At 56.0% G+C, this 22,800-nt stretch overlaps 1 protein-coding gene across 2 annotated transcripts in view; it reads right to left on the bottom strand.

Moving 5' to 3' along the window:
- RBFOX3 (RNA binding fox-1 homolog 3) overlaps positions 1–22,800 on the bottom strand; it is a 511,304-nt gene that overhangs the window by 366,719 nt on the left and 121,785 nt on the right. For both annotated transcript variants that reach the window (XM_017524971.2, XM_017524979.2), the window contains exon 2: positions 18,688–18,829. The gene's annotated coding sequence lies outside the window, so the exon portion shown is untranslated. The remainder of the gene's footprint in view (positions 1–18,687; positions 18,830–22,800) is intronic.

Below are 22,800 nucleotides of genomic sequence, written 5' to 3'. Positions count from 1 at the left end.
CCGCCACCGCCACCGCCACCGCCACCGCCACCGCCACCTCCACCACCATTGGTAGCAGCCGTGACAGGTTTCCCGGGCCTGCTCTGCAAAAGCAAAGCCCTCCTGGGCTTCACCCTAAGCCCTTGGCAACCATCAGTTATGGGGAACTTGACTGCTGCTTTGCTGGACCCAGACCAGGAAATCCAGACGGGAAGACGCGGGAGCACACCAGCTCCTCCTGCTCTGTGGCGAGGGCTTGGAGAAATGGGCACATACCAGGAAACGTTCACTGTCCCTTCTCCACCAAGGAGACCAGCCGATTTCCTGTCCTCCAAAGTTGCTCCGATGGAGAGGGAAAATGGCCAGAAAGGTGTTTTGGGGAAATGTTGGCGACAGCCCAGAGAAGTGGGGAATGTTTGCGTGGACAGGACTTTGTGCCTGCCCTGGGTATCGTCCATCAACACAGCCAACCCGGGGAAAATGCCCATCAAGGCGGAGCTGGGGCACAGAGGTGTCACGTGTACCTCGGCCCACAGAGGAAGGACGCCCGGTACATCTGTCGGGGCGGCCGGAGGACAGGCGACAGATTCCCCCGCAGACATCTGCCTGCCGGAGGAACGTGCCGTGATGCAGACGCCGGGGGGAAGCGAGGAGAGGGGAGGAAGGGAGGCAACTCTTTTTATAGCAAGTGAGCAAACAAACAAACTGTTTTGCCTTAAGAAGCCAAAAAGGAAAGAAAGAAAGAGGAGACGTCTCTGCCACTGCCAGGAGCACAGTAAGAGCCATCTTGGTTGGCCTAGGGAAGAAATGCAGGGTTCCAGGTACACTGAGGCCAAGGCCTTCCCTCCAGGGCCCTGAGCACAGCTGAGAGCAGGCCAGCCCAAGCCGCTCAGATGCCAGCAACGTGCTGGCACAGGGCTGGCCTGTTGTCAATTAGTCCTCACTCCCTGCAGAAGCTCAGGGAAGTCGGATGGTGGCTAACCCGATTTTCCAGGTGAAGAGGGTGAGGCTCGGCCAGTTAGCAAGTGATGAACCAGGACGTGGCCCCATCTCCCAGCCCCCCCCAACCCTGCCACACCATCATGGGGACCCAAGTGACCCTGTTCATGAGCTCAGCCTCCCGAAGGTGAGGTGGAAGGGAAGGACCATACGCCCCAAGCCAAACCCCCACTCCTCTCTCCCCCTCCTTCATGTCTTCCCTCTCTGGTCTTCAGACCTGTGTGCCAATGAAACACACACGTCGTTGGCTTCCCAAAGCGGCCTCCCCTCACCCCGACACGGGAGCTGACATTGTACATTCCATTCAGAGCTCCCTTTGTTCAGGCCACATAGAAACCAGAGCTGCTCGTCAGAGAAAAGCTCCATCCCATAATAAACAGCATGAACTATTTATAACCCTGAAAACAACTTTATTAGTATTTTTCTTCCCTCCAGAAACAATCTCACACAATCCTGCTAAGTACACACCGCGGAGGACTGGAGGGCCGCGGGCTGGGGCTGCTTCCCCTGGCCCTGCCCAGTAAGCAGATGGCAGCGTGGGCGTTAGGTACCAGCCTCCTGGCAATCCGAACATCTGTTCCTGTTAGAAAATGCTAATTGCCATCAATCAGGACAGCACCTACCCACATTTACATGCAAGCACACATGCAAAAAGAAAAAAAATACATCTAAATTTCTCCAAGCACAATGCTCCCTGCATGCTAACTAGCCTGAGCTGTGCCTCAGCCTCGGAGGAGCGGCCCCACGGCCAGCGTCTGGTCAGGAGGGCTCCCGCCGGGGCCTGCCCTGGGGCCCCCAACAAGGAGCAAGTTTAGGGAGCCACTCAGCAGGCAGCCCCGCACAGCCCCCCGTGGCCTCTCATCTGCCCAGCGGGGAGTGAGCGTGGGATCGTGGCCGGGGCAGTGCAGGCCGCCTGGACAGGATGCTTCCCTAGGCTAGATGTTTCTCTGTGCACCTCCATGAAGCCAACCCCCCTGCTCCATCTGTCCATGACATCTGCACCCATGCCCCTCTTCCTGGGCAAAGGTCGTCCCCACAGCCCCCAGGAACAACCCAGCTGGATCTTTCAGCCCAGAGGTCGTCTCCGTGTCCACATCCAAGGGCTCGTCCATGAGGCCCCCTCTGTCCGAAGTGCACGTGCGGAGACGCCTGGCCACTCCAAGCCAAAGCCCCAGGGCCGGTCTCCACTGGGTTGTGTTTTCTAACCTGTGGGGCTGGGGACAAGACCTCTCCAGCATGTCAGAGGGCACTGGGCCCCAGTGGCCTCCTCTCTCCTCTGGCCTAGAAGCCCGGGCCTTGGGAGGCCCTGGCACCCTCCCCTGGATTGTTCTCTGTGGAGCATCAGCCACAGGCCTTGATGATCAGGAATAGTAATGGGGGGAGGGTGGGGGTGGAAAGGAAGTGAGGCTGCCCCAGACAGGTGGGTGGCCCAGGAGGGAGAAGGGCAGCTGCTGCGAGGGTTTGCCCCTGCGGGAGCTGAGGTCACAGCCTCCCTCCTTCCTTGCCTGGCTTTCTGCAGAGCCTCTGCCCTGCCCGAGGAGAGCACAGACCCAGGCTGCTCCCCGGGACCTCGGGAGGGTCACTGGCAGCCCTTCTGGAGACCACAGTGACGAACAGCATGCCACAGTGACCTCAGGCCACGCGTGCCATCGGAGGACCCTCTGTGTTTCCAGAAAGTGAGCTGGCAACATTGGCCTATTATATAATGCAAGTCCCACACACACACACCCTCCCCAAGAGAAAGCGATTTTGCTAATTTTTCTCCTGGGTGGCAGGCGCCGTTGCCAGCCGTGGTTGCTATGGGGCCCAGTGACTGGTTTGAGTGGGAAACTCAGGGGATTGGAGGAGAGGTTTCCATGGGGAGCCACACGGCGTAGGCGATGAGAGGCCACAGGTCCCCCCACCTGGGGCCGTCCACACGACCGGGTGTGAGGAGGGCCCCCTGGACCCAGACCTGGCAGGTGACCCCACAAAAGGCATGAGCCACCTCCATGACTTCATAACAGGGTCTTTTAATGGGGACATCTCTGTATTAGAACCAGGTACAGGCTACCCATGTGCACATGTATGACACGTGCCACATGCATGTGCTGCACACGTCTAGGTACGGTGCCGAGCTGGCACCACCATGGGCACGTGTTATGACCTCATGGGAATGGCTCAGGCCTGCGGTGGCATCACCTGCCAGGTGTGGGTCTGGGAGGCCGTCCTCCCTCGTGGAGGTGTGGGCTGTGGCAGGTGGGGGATCTGGGGCCTCTCCTCATTTGCCCGTGCGGCTTCCCATGTAAACCTCTCCTCTGATTCTTAACGGGGGCTTGTATGTGGCCTCCATCCCCAGAGCAGGGTGGCTTTCTCAGGGATTTCAGGTGATGAATGGCAAATAAGTAAGTGGGTGGGGTGGGGGCAGAGGTGGGAGGAGGGAGAGAGGCTGGAAAAACTCATAGAACCTTGCTTCCAAATTTCTTTTAAATTTGGCCTTCTTTTAAAAAGAACCCTCTCTTGGCGCCAGGTAAACCCACGTGGATGTTGAGGACACGAGGCTACCTGATGACCCAGGGGCATGCCCCAGCTGTGCCCCGATGGCCAGCACCCTGGACCACCCCTGATCTGCTTGCTGACAGAGGCTCACCCCCACAAGCAGCTCCGCTCCTGAGCTTCTTAACTGCAGAGGCTGGGGTGCGGCACCCACTCCGTGGGGCTCAGGCCCTCCGGCTCCCATCCATGAGTGCCAGGGTCCCTGTAACATGTGGCCCATCTGCCTCCCGCCAGGATCAGGAGTGAGCACATCTCCCCATGCTGTGCTTTCCCTGGGCTTACTATGGTCTTTGTTCAGAATCACAGTGTTTCTCTCTGCTATGGGCCTTTGAGTCCTCCCAGGAAGGGGCCTTGAGCAAGGTCTCCAGGAAGTTGGCCTCCTCCTTGCTTGCCCCTCCCACCGCACCCTCTGAGCCTCTGATTTCTCTGCAGGTCCTGAGCATGACCTTTCTCTGTGAGGTGCCACAGGTATGAGGACCCAGGAGATGGCTCTTCTCCAGCACCTGACGCGGATGCCGTGCCCCCTCCCTGCCTCTCACTCCCCACTTTGCAGCTTTGCTGCCCAAATTGTTTTGTTTCCTGAGCGCTGGGAGCCAAGAGAGGCTCTGGTGAAGCGTGAAGGACCGCAGAGCCAGGAAACACAGCCTCAGTCATTTGCCCTTCCTACCCTGACCCCCACATGCTAAGACTGAAGGAGGATGAAGTTTCCAAAATCAACTTCACAATAACGATAGAAATTAATGAGTTCCACGTAGATAGGCAAATAGACAGGGGATGATGCATGAATAGATGGATACCTGCATAGACGGATAATAGAGAGATGGGTGGATGGATAGGCAGATGAATAATAGACTGACATACAGATGGCCAGGCAGGCAGACGGGTGGTAGGTGATGAAAGGAGGCAGAGATAGATGATGGATGGATGGATAGGTAAGTAGACAGATACACAGGTGGAGGGTTGAATAGATAGATAATACATCAACAAATGGATGGACAGATGGATACACATGTGGGTGACAGACACATATACAGACATTGATAGGTAGGTAGATGATAGACAGGGTGGATGGGTGGGTGGGTGGGTGGATGGATGGATGGATGGATGAACAGGTAAGCTTGCCAGCAGGCAGATAGACAGGATGGATGGATTGACTGATTGACAGACAGGTGGATACAGATAGGTAGAATGAATATAGCTTCTCTACAGAGGAGAAAATATAGAAAAAAGCCTGCGTTTTCCCCTACACCTTCTCCTTTATGGGTCATTCAGAAAGGTCGGTCCAGGCCCTGACACCGAGTTGGTGGCAGAGGAGCCAAGGACTCAAGCCAGAGGAAGTCTCACTGGTCACAAAGTGTCTGACGTGTACGCAGGGTGGGCTCAAGTCCAGGTCTGTGCCCATCTCCTTTCAGCAGTCCTGGGGCCTCCTGACTGCCCACATGGTCCTGAGAACCCCCTCCAGGCACCAGGGACCAGACCTGAGCTGGAACAAGGATGTGTGTGGAGAGGATCCCACTCCACATCAGGGCGCCTGCTCCTGCCTACCGCTTCCAGCCTGGACAACTGCCCTGTGCCCACATGCCGCCACCCTGTCCCCATGTCCTGCAGGTGCTCACACCTCCCATCCCCCTGTGGCACATGTCCTGCCCCAGCACCCTTTAGGTGTCACGTTGAACCTGCTGGACCAGACTCCCTCCCTCTGCCCACAGCTGCACACAGCTGGATCTGGAACAGCAAAAAACAGGTTCCCTTCTAGGTCCCAGCTCCTCCTGGGAGAACTCCCTCATCCCACCAGGATCAGGTGACCTAAGCCAAGACAGGGCAGGACCTCCAGTTAAATGTAATGGGGAGGGCAGCTTGTTCACATTCACATGGAGTTGGGAGAACACACATGAAGGATGATGGATGGAGGGATGGATGGATGGATAGGTAGGTAGACAGATACATAGATGGATGATTGAACAGATAGATAGCATATCGACAAATGGATGGATAGATGGATACACACGTGGGCGATAGATAGATACATATACAGACATAGGCGTATAGATAGCAGATAGGCAGGCAGGCAGGCAGGAAGTCAGGTAGGCTGGATGGATGGACGGACGGACGGATGGACAGAGAGATAGACAGACAGCAGATAGCAGGCAGATTGGAGCATGAAGGAGAACAGGAAAACGCACATGAAGGAGTGTGCATGGGGAAGAACGTGCGTGAGGGAGAACCCGCATGGAGATGGAAGGCCATCTCATCATCTCCAGGCCTGGCTCCTCACCCTAAAACACGTCCCGGCAGGTGCTCCAAGGAGTGACTTAGAGCCAGGACAAGGGTTGTAGGCACATGTGGGGCCTCCTGCAGAGCACAGGTGCCTCGGAGGAGAGGCTGTCAGGGATTACCTTCACGACGCCCTTACGTTCAGCTCCACACACACAGCCCTGGCCCCAGTCCAGACCCAAAGCGTCCTGCAAATGTTGGAGGGTGAGCAGATGTGTCCTTCCATTTCACCTGAACTCAGGAGCTCACTACTTGAGACACGACCCCAGCCCCAGTGGCCCGCATGTGTGTACCTGGGACATCATCCTCTGCTCACCCTGCTAGACAGCAGGGAAAGAGTGAAGACTGTCGACAACCAATCAGACAGGCTGGTGGGTGGGCTAGGGCTGGGGCTAGGGCTGTCTTCACTCAACAGCTCCCCCACCCCCAGGCTACTGGCTCCCGGTGTGAAATGTTGCCACATTATAAGCAGAGCCTTGTAAAATTTCACAGGGAGGTGGCATTAAAACCCTTGGATTCCAAACCCCACCTCAGCATACATGCATCTAAGGTTAGATTCCGGTCCCCCACATCCTTCCCGGTGCTCCTCAAACTAGAGAACCCCCTCAGCCCCGGAGGGTGTGCAGAGATTAGGGCGGCTGGCCACACAGTCCACACGTGTGCCTCGTCCTGCAACGTCCGTTCTAGCCAGCGTCTGGGGGAGGTATTACTGTGAGGTCACAGCCAGCACAAGCGTACTGCGGATTCAACGTAAGATGTGTGTGAAGTTTTGAGGGAGCAAATAAGACTTCAAAGGAATGTCATGCTTTCTCTGGACCCCTTCTGGCAACAGTTGCCCAGTCCCTCGGGGGCACAGGTTTAATATTTCCTCTCTTCTGGAGTCTTCCAGGGAAAATGCATGCCTCTAGGGAAATGCTGTGTGCCTCTCTGTCATCCGAGACAAGCTACTTAATCTCCCTTTGCCTCAGCAGAGCCCGCTGCACGTGTGGTCCAGCTCTGTGATGAACCACCACAGGAAAAAAAAACCACACCAGAACCAGCCCTTCCTTCCTACTCAGTGAAGGAGAAAAACTCAGCAGAATTAACCGCTTCATGGATGGTCAACATGAGCTTTCTGCCGGCCTCAGGGACAATGCCTGACGGCCATACTGCAAAACGGAGGTGAGTCCTGGGTCCCTGGCCCCCTGCTGCTGGAGGAGGCCAGGACACATGAAGGGTCTCTCGTGGGACCCACCCGTCGTGGCTGGCTCTCGGTCGTGGAAACTGGGGTACATGATGAGCGCTGCTCAGGGTGCAACGCTTGGGGTGTCCACTGAGAAATGAGGCAACACGTTTTGCAAAGAGCACACAAGGCCGGGCAAAATACTAACTAATTCAAAAATCAAGACGACCTTGCCTTGGCAACTTTTGGAGCAACAGAATGATTTTGAACAGTGACCGATCCAATGACTTTCTGGTTCACAGACAAGAGACAGTATTCCAACGCCACCCCTGGTCACTGCTGGCCTGGGGGACATTTGTTTTGGTGGCTGAGGCAGCTGCCAGTTACCCAGCACTGTGGGTGCAGGCATGAGCTGTCTCAGCTACAAACAGCACACCTGTCTCCTCCCCATGGACTGCAGTGTTTAAAGGACAGTCATCACCCAAAGTGCTTTGTGAAACAAGAAAAGGGCTCTGTGAGCACTCAGGTGAGTAGCACCGCCTGCCTCCCCGTGGCCAGGGTGTGTGCAGAGCCTGGGGGGACACAGGCGGGGTGGTGGGCCCAGCCCCACGCGACACACCCGCATCACACCTAGCACCCCGTGTACGACCCGGGATCCCACTGTTTTCTAGGGTCGAGGGAGAACACTTTAAGAGAGGCGACTAAAGCTCTGCCCGGCACATTCTATCAAAGATGCCTCAGGAAAACCCTTTATGGAAACCTACTATGTGCAGCACTGTGGGAGAAACAGAGGAAGCTGGAGCCTGTGCCCTTAAGGAACCCCAGAAAGGAAAGGGGACAGGTGAGGGGAGACAGGAGCAAAGGCAGCTCCATGCGCAGGTGACAAGGAGGCGCAGGACCAGAGGGCAGGACGCTGGGGTGGGGGCGGGCTCTGGGTCATGTCCACTTGGCCTCCACCCCAGAGAGCAGCTCCCCAACACCTAGACTGATGAGTATGCCTGACGGAAGCAACCTGAGATAAACCGCAGACAGTGGCTGTGCTAGCTGGTGGCAGAGGGCTGGGAGGGGTAGCCCTTAATTATAATTACATATAATATAATAATTAATTATTATAATTTAAGGTAGCCCTTAAATTATTTTGAAACAAGAATCACAAGAATTTGCAAAAATAGTACAGAAAATTCCTATGCACGCCTCTATTACGGACTGAATTGTGCCCTTTCAAAATTTGTTCCTTGAAGCCCTAATCCCCCGTATGTTAGATGTGACCACATTTGTAGATGGGACCCTTACCAGGCCATATGGGTGGGCCCCATTCTCTCTGGCCAGCATCCTTCTAAGAAGAGAAGATCAGGACACAGACACGCACAGGTAAGGGGCGGCCATGAGAAGACACAGGGAGAAGACGGCCAACTACAAGCCAAAGAGAAGCCTTCCAAGAAACTGGCCCTGCCAGCAGGTCGATCTGAGACCTCTGGCCTCCTGGATTCTGAGAAAATCAACTTCTGTTGTGTGAGCGTCCGGGCTGAGGGGCTTCGTCATGGCAGCCCAAGCAGGCCACACACCTCCCCATGTCTCATGAACACCCTCCATCCTCTCTCTCTCTTTTTTTTTTTTTGAGACAGAGTCTCGCTCTGTTGCCAGGCTGGAGCACAGTGGCACAATCTCGGCTCACTGCAACCTCTGTCTCCTGAGATCAAGCGATTCTCCTGCCTCAGCCTCCTGAGTAGCTGGGACTACAGGCGCCTGCCACCACGCCCAGCTAATTTTGTGTACTTCTTTAGCAGAGACAGGGTTTCGCCATGTTGGTCAGGATGGTCTCGATCTCTTGACCTCGTGATCCGCCCACCTTGGCCTCCCAAAGTCCTGGGATTACAGGCGTGAGCCACCGCGCCCGACTGACCATCCTCCTTTCTTGAGCGAGGACACTACCCTGGGTCCGCCGGTCAGCTGCAGCGCTCACTCAGACGTGACAGGTCTGTGATCTGATGTGTGCGGCCTCTCTACCGGCACTTCCCAAGCTCCCTACAGTGAAGGACTCATTGGTTTATTTCCAGGTCACTCTGGACATATATTTTTGTTTTGTTTTGTTTTTCAGGACAGGGTCTCGCCACGTTGCCCAACTGATCCCAAACACCAGGACTCAAGCAATCCTCTGACCTCAGCCTCCTGAGTAGCCGCAATGACAAGCCCTATGCTTTTGGTGTTTAGAAACCCTATAAAAAAGGGAATCACTGGAAAAAATGGAATAAAGAAAACACAGCAAACACAAAGCTCAGGTTCTTACAATTAGACTCGTCAGACCTAAAGTGACTCCTTCAAATGACTGCAGAAGATTCTAAATGCTTACTTTTAGCTTCTGCACTCAATTGTAGGGATCGGGAGCGGCAGCTCACTGGCAGGCCCCCGTCCACGGCCCTCACTTGGAGAAGCCGGGACAGGGGTCAGGTGAGACATGTCCCAAGCCTGCTGCTAGGGAGCTGCTGTGGGTTCGAATTCTGCATGGCCCTGGGCTGATGGTTTATCGGCAGCTCAGCTTCCTCACAGAGGCTTCGTGGAACTGCCATGAGGATTCACGATGATTCATATCAATTTTGGGACGAGAACCTTGGGTAAGATAACCTGTGTCATTCAGGGACGTCAGCCTGATGGCTTTCCAGGCCTTGTGCCCTGTCCTGGACACTCTGGGCACATGGATGCCTCCCCCATGAAGTTGTGCTCCGAGTGTGTTATTTGCTCTTCGTTGAACTTGGGATTATCTTAGCCTTCGGCCTCCCATCATGCGGACATCCTGATGAACCGCGCTGGCAGCTGCAGGGGCCACACCCAGCAAGCTCCCTGCAATTCCAGTCATTACTCAGCAACGTTCCGCGATGCAAGGTCACTCGGAAACACCATCTGTCCGAGCTCCGTCTCCCCTCCTACCCCAAAGGAAAAATTATTCCGTTCCACCTTCACATTTCTCCGCCTCCTCCTAAAAGCACACACACTTTCTCACACACACTCACACACACACACACTCGTGCACACACATGCACTCTCGCATACACATACACTCGAACACACTTGCATGCGCACACATTCACACACGCACGCACGCACTGACACACACATACTCACATACACACTCATACACCCGAACTCACTTGCACGCACACATTCACACACGCACACATGCACTGACACACACACACTCTTGCATACACACTTGCACGCACACACATACACACGCACACACAGACACGCTCTCGCATACACACACTGGCACACACACTCACACTCATGCACACACACACACTCTCTCACACACACACACACACGCGCAGAGCTAAAGTTAGGCTTGCCTTGACCTCTACTTCTAAGTTAATTTTCCTTCCTCAGGCATCTGCAGGCGTTCCTGTTCTGTTCTTTCCCCCACAGAACGCAGATGTCTTTTGAGAGCACCAAGCCTGAGAACACTTGGTGCATCCTTGCAAATCGGGTAAAAGAATAATTTTCTCCCAGTCTACAACAAGTCCCCACTCGCCCCTTCACCCTTGCTGTGGAATTCACTGGCAACCCCCTCCGAGGAATGCACATGTCAGTGCAGAAAAACAAAATGAAGAAACTCTGGAGTCACTTTGAGGGGCCTCCACCCCAGGTTCCATCTAAGAGTGAGGCCAGCAAGATCCACTCAGGCGCTTGGATGCCGTTGACTCAGCTCCTTGATAATAACCCATTTTGAATCTAAAACGAATGGATTTGTAGAGATCCGCGTGGAATGTTCTCATGTTTCTCTGCCCAGAACGTCTCCGTGACTGCAGTCACGAGTTCTGCAGTTACTGCTGCGTGATGGGGCCTGTTTGGATCACACGTGCACACATGTGTCGACACGCCATCCTGGAACACAAGGGCTAACCCTCCTTCCCCTCCATGGCTCTCACTGAAGACATGGCCCTTATCGGCGGGAACTCAACGTCGTAAAGGGGGGTAGGCAGTGCCCGCGGAGGGAAGCCCAGGAGTAAGGTCCGTGCGGGTCACCTCACATTCGACTTCTGCACCTGCGAACTTCAGTGCAGCGCAAGCTCAGGGTCTATTTCTGCCTCGATTTCCCCTCGTCCCCCCTGTGCCGTTAGTTCCTTTTCCTAGAATCCTCACTGGTCTCCCACAGCCCTGGACTCTCACCTCCACCGTCACCTCCTGGCTCAGTCCCTGCTGCACACCCACTGGTCTGCCTCGCCGCCAGAGCCCCGTGTCACTAACTTCAGCACCAAAATGTGTCTGCCTGCCCAAAAATGTGCCCACATCTCTCTCCCCAGAGATCTCTTTTACCCTCTGCTTCGCTGGCCTGACTCCGACCCTTCCTTCCAACACATTCCTTCCGCACCTCAAGAGCCCCCTGGAAAGACCCCACGGCTCCCCTCCCGGCCTGGCTCTCCAATGCCTCCCTCTCCCACGGGCACAGCGAGACTCCCGTTTCTCTCCTGTGACAAAAGTGTGCGCCCAAAACTTGCAGCACGAACTGTTTATTTTTAGTTTGAGATTTGGGGTCTGGCTTTTTAATTCTTAGTTTGTTCTCAAGTCCAATCTCAGCAGTGGGAGGTGGGAAGTGGGTGGGGGACTGAGAAGGATCTCAGCCGTCGCACCAGGCGCCTCCCTCTCCTCTGGGTCTGTGAACGGCCTTCTGACCTGGGGGCCTGGGGCTCTTCCGATGTCTCCTCTTACAGCTCCACTCATTCTGGTATTGGTTTTACTGCTCGGCCTGTACACCTTCTTATCATTGTCTTAAAATCAGCCAAGGGATTGTTCTTTTCCAGAGTCTCTCAGTCTCTGGGTGAGATCAGGGCTGTGAGGGCCGGGGACACCGTGGGCTGCAGAGTGATAGCACCTGGGATCTCCTTCCTCCTTGGCAACCTTGAAGGATACAGTAGGTAGAATCATGTTCCCCCAAGACATGTTCCAGCCCTAAACCCCAGGACCTGAGACTGTGGCTTTAGTTGGAAATAAGGTATTTGCTGATGTGATCAAGTTAAGAGGTGGCCCTAATCCAGTGATGGGTGTGCTTAGAAGGTGAGGGAAATGAGAACACACATGCACACTCATGCATGCGTGCACCCACATACACACCTGCATGTACACACCCAGGTATGCACACACGCATGCATGCACCCACATACACAGCTGCACCTACACATGTACAAACCCATGTGCGCACACACGCATGCATGAACCCACATACACACATGCATGTACACATGTACACACCCATGTATGCACACATGTATGCACGCACACATGTACACACCCATGTACACGCACATGCATGCATACACCCACACACATACATGCATACATGTACACACCCATGTGTGCACACACGCAAGCATGCACCCACATACACACACAGGCCTGCACACAGGTACACACCCATATACGCACACACGCATGCATGCACTCACATACACTCACATGCATGCACACATGTACACACCCATGTACCCACACACGCATGCATGCATGCACACATATACACCACACACACAAAAATGCACACATGCACAGGAAGGTCATGCACGACACACAGGCAGACAGGCATGAGGTCGGGGGCATGCCTCGCCATGATGGAGGCAGAGACTGGATTCACAGTGTGTCTATAAGCCAAGCCACCCAGAGGATGGCCAGTGGTCCCCGGAGCCAGGAGATAGGCCTCCGTGTGCCGGGATGGCTTCTCCCTGAGAACCAGCCCCACTGCCACGCTGACTTGGATCCTGGCCTCCAGGACTTTGCAAGCACGAAGATCCATCTTGTGAAGCCCCCTGTCCGTGGCGTGGTGCGATGGCGGTCACAGGACACTGACACAGATGATCCAAATTTTGAGCCCCACTGGCCAGGCTCACTGTCCCAGGGGCTGCACCTGGCACCTTGGGCTCCAGGGGCCACTGACACCCTGGGGGCCAGGCCCTGCTGGCTCCTCTCCTTGGATTCTTTCCCTCTGGGGAGCGGCAGCAGGACCCTCCCTTGCTCTCCAGCGCTGGTGCTACATCTGGAAGCTCTTCTCACCCTTAATTGTTCTTAATGCTTTAACACGAGGAGTGACTAATGGCCTCTAATTGGAAGTGGTGTCCTGGGGAACCCGCTGACGGCGCCCCCAGAGACCCGCCCAGCCTCCTCCGCTGCTCACTCTGCGAGCTCAAAGTCATCAAGCAAAAATATTGGCCCATTCTTCTATGTTTTAAAAAATGTCACACCAATGCCAAAAAGCAGTTTTATCCTTCAGCCAGCAAGTATAGGGCAAAGAAAAGGATAGAGGCGAAGCCAAAATAAGATGGGACAAAATATCACAAATGCCACTGAGGTCTGTGACATCTGCCTGGAGACAAAGAGTCCTTGGAGGCAAACCCCACGATCGTCAATGAAGGGGGCGTGGAGGATTCCAGCCACACATCTCCCTCTGAAGGGGGATAAGCACTCGCTAGTGTCTTCTCATCTCTTCCCCGACCCCTGTGAGGAGGATGTGGTGACTGCCAAGGCACCAGGGCTGCAGAGAAGGAGCCGGATGATAGAGAGGACAGGCAGAGGCCGCGGGGGCCGGGGGGGAGGGTGGAATTAGGGGCCCTGGAAGACAGAGTGCAGAAAAGCCTGAAATGCACACAATTCCTCCATGGGGTGGGAGGGACAGAGAGAGACAGAGACAGAGAAGGAGGAAGAGGAGAAAAAGCAAAAGGACGCGGAAGAGGAAGAAGAAGAGGAGGAGGAGGAAGGCTGGGCGCAGGGGCTCACCCTATAACCCCTGGGAGGCCGAGGCGGGCAGATCATTTGAGGTCACAAGTTTGAGACCAGCCTGGCCAACATGGTGAAACCACATCTCTACTAAAAATACAAAAACTAGCTGGGCGTGGTGGTACATGCCTGTAATTCCAGCTACTTGGGAGGCTGAGGCAGGAGAATCACTTGAATCCGGGAGATGGAGGTTGCAGTGAGCAGAGATCACACCACTGTACTCCAGCCTGAACGACAGAGCAAGACTCCATCTCAATCAATCAATCAATCAATCAAGATAAAATTTTAAAAGAAAGCGCGGGGAGGAGGAAAGCAACAGAAGCAATGGCGTGGGGCCTCGGGCCTCATCTGTGTTCTATTTCTCACAGGCACATCCTGAGAGCGTGTTCTGGCGGTGAACAAGCAGGGCGGCAGAATCAAGGAGGCTCAGAATGAGGGCTGCAGTGGCTGAGCTTGGCACCCTTCCTAAATATTTTCCAAATACATTTACCAACAGAAAAGGAATCACAGGTGTGTTTAGGACCCATGTCTCCAAAGACTGGCTGCAGCTAAAGTCTTCACATTAAAATATTGAATCCAAGAAGGAAATAAGATGGCCCTGCAGGAGGGAGAGACCCCAGCCACATCCCCCAGCTGTGCACCCCCTGTTCCACCCGGGAGCACCCAGGACGGGCTCACTGCAGGCCGGGGAGCCACGTCCCATCCGCTTTCGGTGTAACTCCACGAAGCCACGATCTCCCTCTCCCTGACGCCAAGCAATGCCCATGCCTGTGCTCCAGAAAGCCCCTCGTGCCTTCCCACTGCTGATATGGGCAGCCTGCGCTCGGCCCTCGAGGGTGCCATGCTCCCCCGTGATGGATTCCAGTTTAACAGCTTTTAAAAACAAGCAGACAAGAGACAGGCATGATGGATGAGTGCAGGAAGAACGCTCATTTGGAGATGATTTATGGGAAGTCACATGGTGCCACCTCCAGGGTGGGGGCCGGGGTAGATGGATGAGTTTTGATAGGGCAAGCTGCACTACGACAACAGGCTCTCGCTCAGCCCCACGGCGCGCGGCAGCCCTGCTCCCGTCAGAACTAAGGTGCTCCCCGGCCCCCAAAAACATCTGGAGAAGAGACAACTGCCCACACTCCCTGGCTCCTCCAAGTGACCCCAGCAATGCACAGCAATGTGGTTTAGCAAAATGCTGATTCTCCCACGAGAGAGGCGGGGCGGGGTGGGGAGGGAAAGGTGCGGGCTAGAGGAGCAGGTGACACTCTGCTGGAGTTTCTGCTCAGGCCCATCTCTTCCCTGTGGACCCGAAAGACCCGTCTGCCCCAGGCCCCAGCCACTACATGTGACGGACAAATCTCGTTTTGGGGCAGATTAATTCCATCCGTGTTTTTAATAAGGACTTATAATTTACTATACAGTAAAACCCAAATAGAATCCATATTTAAAGGGATGAGCTTTAAAATGGGATCTAGTTGATGGGACCCTTTCCAAGGCAGAGGAAATGAAGCAAGGCCGAGGCAATGTCCCAGGAGTAAGTGGCTTCCTCCCCACACGCTCCTTTGAAGCGGGGACTTGCCTGCGGCGATGGGGAGTCACGCTCCAAGACCTCCTTGGCAAGGTCATTACTGAATCAGAAATCCCAGCACCGCTCACTGGGCAAAAGCTCCTGCAGCCTCCTCCCTGCCCAGGTTTCTCCATCACGGATCTCCAAGCCTCTCCCTGGAAGCCCCTTCCTCTAGTAACATTCCTCTGAGCCACGGAAGGCATCCATGTGCCAGAGCTCTGGTGGCCCAAGGGGTGGTTTTGGCAGCCCCTTCTCTGAAGCCCATGTCCAGGCCACAGGGAGAAGAACCCAGCACCACATGGGGCAGGAGGGTGTCTGCAGAGGTGCAGAGCCAGGCACACCGGACCTTGGATTCGTGTTACCTGGCCCTCTTCCTTCAGACATCTGCCACCTACCCTCCTGAAGGTGATTAAAAGGCAGACAGAGCCTCAAAGCCACACGCAGGCCTCAGGCCGCATTGCTCTTTGCTCAGAGGGGCTTCCCCTCTCCCCTTGACCTCACCCTTCTAGAAAGGGAAGACTCTCAAATGCAGATTCCTCACTTTGCAATTCAGAGAGCACCTCCTGAATCAACAAGGGGCTGGACAGTGAATGCACCAAGGGAAGCAGCTCAGGCCCAGAAGAGCTTGTGGGGTGACCCCACCAAGCCCTGGACTTCCCAGACCCTCCCTTGGGGGTGGGCTGGTCTTATGCTTTCACGGCTGATGACCCCGAGGATTTACCTATTTGGGGGACACAGGTTATGAGATCCACAGAAAGGTGAGGCTGGGCCCTGCTGCCTCCTTCAAGGAGGCAACAGAAGTGGTGTTTTCAGAGGAGCTCAGGAGCTGAGGCTACCGTCACGGCCTGAGCACATCTGCCCTCCGCAGCCCTCCCCTGAGGACACGGCTACCCACATCTTCCTGGAACTCGGCGTCTGAGGTTCCAGAGACGGAGTACGATCTCAGGGGGTTGCTCGTCCTGCACCGGGGCCAGCCCCACACCTTGTGTCCGACAGACATTTTCTCAGAGACCCTGCAAGCATGGTGACCTCGGCACAGAGTGACCTGACCGGGAGCCGTGGCGATGTCACACTGGCACTGCCTTCACCACGACACTGCAGAGAGCCCAGGGTGGAAGAAGCCAGAAAGCTCGGTGGGATTCCTGCCCTCTAAGCAGTCACATTGCTGCGTCTCTGTCCCAGTACAGGCTGGGGTGCATGGCCTTCCCTTCTGGGTTCCCCGAGGGGTCCCTAATGGTTTAGGGAACGGGGTGACAGCTGTTTCAGCAGAGGGAGTTGTTGAAGGGCTTATCTCAGACGTGGGCCCAGATCCACCACTCCTCTCCTCCTGGGTCCGTGGCAGAGCCAGTGCTCCCAGGGACAGAGTGGGACAGTGGGTCTCTCGGTCGTCCCCAGCTTCCACTCCTCCCCCTCACAGAAGGCGCAACATCTTCTTACGACTCAAATCAGGCCAATCAATCCCTCGCTCAGAGCGCTGCAGTGGCTTCCACAACCTTTAAGACAAAATCCAAAATCCTCATCCCCAACCTAAGGGCCTTTGCACCCAGCCGAGGACCCTCCACCTGCACAGCCCCCGGGCCCTGGGATGCCAGCCCTCTGGCTACTTCTCCAGCACACCCGCCCCTCACTGCCTCCGCATGTTGGCACTGGCTGTTCCCTCTGCCTGGAATGCTATCCCCTCAGACCTCCCGGGGTCCTCCCTCCCTTCCTTCCATCTCAGAGCACAGCATCAGCACCCGAGGGCTGCCCTTCTGCCCTGCGCAAGCCGCAGCCCCCACCGTTCCCTGTGGTCTTAGCGCACTGCATTTAACTTCACAGCCTCGTCGGCGCCTGGCATACATTTATCCTCTGCGTCCCTGATAAAATATAAGCACCATGAGGGCCGAGGCTTGACCTTGTCTCCGCTGCGTCTCCAGCACCCCAAAAAGGGCTCAGCAGATCAGGGCTCACGACTGTGGAATGAATAATGCCGGACAGTCTGGATCGATGAGCTATGCCAAGAAGACCCCGGGGAGCCCTGGAGCAGAGAAGAGCACCCATGGCCCTCACCAGAGAGAAACAAGCAGCGCACATCTGGAGATGCACCAGCCCATGCGTGGAAATTTCCAATCCTGCGGGCACTGGAAAGGGCATCTTTGATGGGCATTGGAGGGATCCACCTGTGTCCCAACCTCTGGTCTCTTTGCCCAGGGTTCTCGTCAGCATCATCTGCTCAGCACAGAAAGGGTCATCCCACAAGCCCGCCTGCCTCATCAGGCTCCAGTCCTCCCTGTCCGGGGTGGCTGACCCCCAGCTCTGTGCTGGCTATCAGCAGGGAATGGGCCGCACGGAACCCCACGGAACCCCACGGAACCCCACGGCAGTTTAGGAAAGAATTCACCTGGTGTCTGTCCCTGGTTCCTGGGGGGTGATCTCTCAAACCTCTGGAGTTTCCAGGGGATAGGAGCATCTTTTGTTCTTCATAACAAGCCACGTCTGACCACACCTGACATTGTGCTGACCTGGCAGCTCACAGTGAACCTTAGGAAGCTTCAGGTGTGAGGCCTGCAGTGCAGGTGATTAAAGGGTTGGAAATTTCACTCCCCACCTCAGGAGACAGCTCAGTCACGTGACTCGGGGAGCTTTCGGTTGGTGAAGTCGGGGGCGAAGCAGCAGGGTGGCGCATCCTAACTCCATGGGGAACCGGGGTAGGTGCTTCCTGCCCAGCACGCTGCCTGGCCTCACCCTGTGTGTATCCTTTATCACAAAAATTTCATTTTTAGTGTACTGCTTTTTTTTTTTTAGTTCTGTGAATCACTGCAGTAAATTATCAAAACTGAGGGATCCTGGGAACCTCCGAATTTGCCGTTGGTCACAAGTGCAGGTGGCCCCGAGAGCCGTCTTACAGAGCGCTTTGCTCAAACCCTGTGGAGCCTGATGCTGACTCCGGCGGTGAGTGTCAGAGCTGAACTGCAGTCACCCTCTGGGGGCGGGTACGGAGCCATCATGCCATCCTTTCTAGAGCCACACAAAGGCTTCAGGGCCCACCCTGGGCTGCGGGGCAATCTGGACAGCAGGGCAAGAACCATGTGGGGAGAGTCAGGTCCGACCTTGGCCTCTATGGCATCTTTGCTAACGCCAGACAACGGACCCCCACGCCCTGCCCACCCTCCCTCCAGGTCTAACTGTCCCACAGCCAGACTGATTGGCTTCAGGGTAAGAATGGTCACTCCTTAAAAACTCTACCCCATACCTTCCTGCATCTGTCAACACTCCCCGTCCTACCCCACAGACACCATGACCTGAAAACTGGAGACCAGCACAGGATGCCCCCAGCCCACAACCCTTTCTGTAAAATAAAATCGCAGCATTAGAACGTGTTTCCTCCACAAATGCAAACTCTGGGGATGGGTGTGGTGGACACATGGGGCCGTCTTACCTTGTAGTGGGAGGTGAGGTCACTTTGCTGTACAGGGAGGCCCCAGAGGGGCTGTTTCTGGATGGTCCTTGGCAAGGAGGGTCGCCAGGGAAGAGCAGGTATCACAGGAAGAAGGTTAGGTTCTTACAGACAGAATTTCAACCTGCAGGAGGAAAAGCAGCAAGTAAAAAAAATTGCCTTCGAAGGAAACATCTTCCTTTTGATCTAAAACAAACATTTGGTGTTAATAAGCAAGGGAGGGCACAGCTTCAAAGCCAACTGTTTGCCACAAGGGATAAGTGCCCTCCAAAGGGCACTTTGCTTTGTGTGCCCCAGGGGTGTAAAAGGAACCTTGTAGAAAACACATCATTAGGACCCGATTGCCAGCCAGCCACGGCGCAGTCATCCCGGTCTGCCCACTCCCCGCCCACTGCCACGGGTCCCCAACCCCAGCCGCTCTTCCACTCGGCCACACGGGCCCCGCCCCATCGCCTCTCCCACTGCCACCTCTCTGCTTCCTCCCCATCCAGCCGAGATTCCGGGACCTGCCACTGTCTGCCCTTCCCCAGAGACTATGTCCCTCTCTCTTAAAAATATTCATCAGATAATGTCACTGTCCTGATCTGGCAACACAGCCTTCCACTGGTGTCCTGTGTCATTTGGAAGAAATGCTCAAAGTTGCTTCAGTGGCCTGCAAGCCAGGTGAATCTGGCTTATATGATTTGGGGGACTTCCTAAGAAAATAAGATGCAGCCAGGTGTGGTGGCTCACGCCTGTAATCCCAGCACTTTGGGAGGCCGAGGCAGGTAGATCACCTGAGGTCAAGAGTTCAAGACCAGACTGGCCAACACGGTGAAACCCTGTCTCTACTAAAAATACAAAAGTTACCTGGGTGTGGTGGCAGGCACCTGTTCTCCCAGCTTCTTGGGAAGCTGAGGCAGGAGAATCGCTTGAACCCAGGGGGCAGAGGTTACAGTGAACTGAGATCGTGCCACTGCACTCCAGCCTGGGACACAGAGCAAGACTCCATCTCAGGGGGAGCAGGGGGAAGAAAAGAAAGAAAGAAAATAAGATGCAAGGCCTGACGCGGGGCCCATATGCTCACAGATAGCTTCATGGTCAACCTTCCTTTGCCTGCAGGGCTCTTGGCAGTCTGGCCCCCTCTCCTGGCAAACTCCCTCTCTTCCCTGCAGCCCCACTGGCTTCCTGGCCATCCCTCCATGCAGGCGCATGCCCCCCCACACCACCCCACCCCTGTACCACGCCTTTGCACGTCCACTGCACGGAATGCTCTTTACTGCACAATTGCAGGGTTCATGCCTTCCCTCCCTCCCTGCCTCAGTGCTGTGAACGTAAAGCACCTTTCCAAGGCCATCCAGGAATAGAACACCCCATCAAAATAACCACCATCCCTGTGGCATCCCCTTCTCCTTTACCCCATGAATCTCCTCCTGGGGACTCAGCACGTCTGATTTCGGGTGGATGTGCTGGGATCCCGCTTTGCCTCCAGTGGAATGCAGTCTCCATGAGGGCAGGCACTCACATCTGCTGGATTTAGTGCCGAATCCCCCGTGCCCAACATGTGCCTGGCACATAGCTGGGGTTCGCTCCATATTTTTGTGAATAAGTAAATGAATGAACGAATGAGCCCACAAAAGTTACTCCCCTGTTAATACTTCTGGGTTTTTTTAGAATCGCATCCCACCATCACAATGGAGAGCAGGAATTCCCAGGAAATGGAGGGGGCCAGAGGATTTTTTGTGTGGTTGGTGAGGGCTGGCAGGGGGCAGGAGGCACCCGAGCCTGGGAAGTCTTCTTCTTGCTGAATTTACTCCAGCCCAAACAGTGTGTGTGCCATCGGCCAGACAGGACACAGAAACGGTGGGGGAGATCCACTGTGATCAGCCCGAGAGACGGCTGCTGAGGTAGAGTCATGAGATGGGGTGGCCAGAGAGTGGCTGGGCTGTGTGTCCCTGAACCGCCCCCACAGCAGAGAAATACCTGGGGACACCTGCCTTTTCAGCAACCATCAATGCCAAGCCCGCTGCCCACTGCTGGACGTGGGAGCCGCTTTTCAGTGGCAAAAGTGTGACTAATATCAATGACTCCATGGATGAAATGCAGCCAGGGAGGTGTCTGGAGGAGGGCCTGGGGGCAGGGGACCTGGGCAGTGGACTCGGGTGGAGGTGGCAGGCAGCCCAGGTTGGGTGGGAAGGGGTCCCATGAAGGGGTGCTGACTGGTGGGGAGGGAAAGCAGGCGGCAGGCTTCTCTGTGACCTCAGTGCTTGATTCTCAGCAGGAGCACAAAAGGCAAGGGCTGGAACTCACACTGCGCCAGGCCCTGGGCAGGGAAGTCTGGAGGGGATGGAAGCTCTGTGGCCTAGCCCCCTCCAAGCCTGGAGACCGCACCGTCACATAGCCCTAGCTTGCAGCTGCTCCAATGACCGGAGGGGCAGAAGCTTCCAAAAGCCCTCCAGTCTCTCCTGGTCCCCCTGGGGCTTTCAGGGAAATGATATGATGCCCTTCTGGCCCTGGAGGTGATTCCAAAGCATCTGCTCTAACTCTCAATGTGGCCTCCTCCCCAGACAGGGCTCCCAGAGCCAGCATGGAGGCAGATGGCCCAGGGAGACTCCTTCCCCTGCTCTCTCCCACACCCCCAAAGCAGAGGCCGCCCAGGGCCTGGGCAGGAGGAGCGCCTGGGGAGGGAGGGCTGTTTGCCGGGCGTCACCCTTCCTGGCTCGTCAGTGATCTTGCCTTCCAGGTGGGCGGAGAGGCCCTCCCCAGATCAGCCCTGGCAGGGGTGGCCCCACAGGAAGGAATGGAAACAGAGGTCATCCCTGGGGATCCCGAGTCATTCCCCAGGGCCACATGGACACCGATGCTGCCCAGCCTGGCAGCTGGTCCAGGACCAGGGAGCCTAAACCCTTGAAGGAGATGGGGAGGAATTAGAGGGAACAAAGACAGCAGGGGAGACATCAGGAAGGAACCCAAGAGAAGCCCCAACCCCACCGCTCCCCTCCCAGCACAGGGATCTTTAAGTGTCATGCCCGAAACGCAGGCTACCTTCTCTAGGGGCAAATGCCTTCACTTCCCCCCAGAGGCTGAGCTAAAGGGGGTGTCTGGGCGCCCACAAACCTCTCTGCTGCACCTTGCAAGCCAAGATCGTGGTAGAAGTTATTTCATTTTAACTGGTCATGCCCAGCCCCGCCTACAGCCTCTTGCTTAGAGGATGGAGACAGGAGCGATCCACAGGCCCCGAATCGGAAAGGCGGGCACCACCCCAGCGTAGCCACCTCTGCCTGGGCTGGAGCCTCCTTGGTGTTGCGGTTGGCGAGTCCCCAGGAGCTCTGCTGCAACCCTCCCCAACCCCCCGCGGGCCCAGTCCTGGAGCCATAGAGGAGGTCTGTGCGCCCTGCACCCCTCCCATGCCGCTGGCTCCACAAAGGCGCTGTGTCCCAGCCCCACCGATGGGCCCAGCCTGGTTTGGTTTTCCTCGACCCGAGCTGAGTGGGAGATAACTTAACAGCTTGTCCCCGATAGTAACGGCATGTTTTTCCCACCATCCATCACCCACGGAACGCTGGCCTACGGCTCCCTCCGCATGCACCCCTGCACCCCAGCCCCCACCCCTTGGTGCCTCAGGGTTTAGGGGACCTCAGGGCTCGCCCTTAGCCTCGCAGCTGCCAGAAGGAGTGGAACCGTGGTGGGAGGCAAAAGGTCCAGTGACCAAGTCCCCTTGAAGGCTCTCAAGGCCCCCAGCCCGGCAGGGGTGGGAGCAGAGTCAGGGGCTGGGGGGAGGGCTGCAGGTGGCTTCTCAGGGCGAGGAGCCCAGGGGCAGGGGAGGGGGGCAGGGACCAGGGAGGGCGGGGCCTGGTCCAGACCACAGCCTGCCATTCCCCCACTTGCTGGGACAACAGGGTCCAGTCTGTCTCGGGATTGAGCCGCGTCCTCCTCATTCTCGAAGCCGTATTTGCTGCCCCTCACCAGGAGCTGAGCTCAGCACTCAGGGCACCGCAGAGCCACAGGGACGCTCCACTGTTGACCTGCAAGGGGAAAAGTCTGCGGCCTCCTCAACTCCCTCTCCCCTCCTCCTCTCCTGGGAAGTCAGGTGGGGAATTCCGAGACCCCATCCTG

This window comes from Cebus imitator, unplaced genomic scaffold (assembly GCF_001604975.1).
Source record: "Cebus imitator isolate Cc_AM_T3 unplaced genomic scaffold, Cebus_imitator-1.0 Scaffold36, whole genome shotgun sequence".
Lineage (NCBI taxonomy): Eukaryota > Metazoa > Chordata > Mammalia > Primates > Cebidae > Cebus > Cebus imitator.
This window is presented reverse-complemented; position numbering and strand designations above follow the sequence as displayed.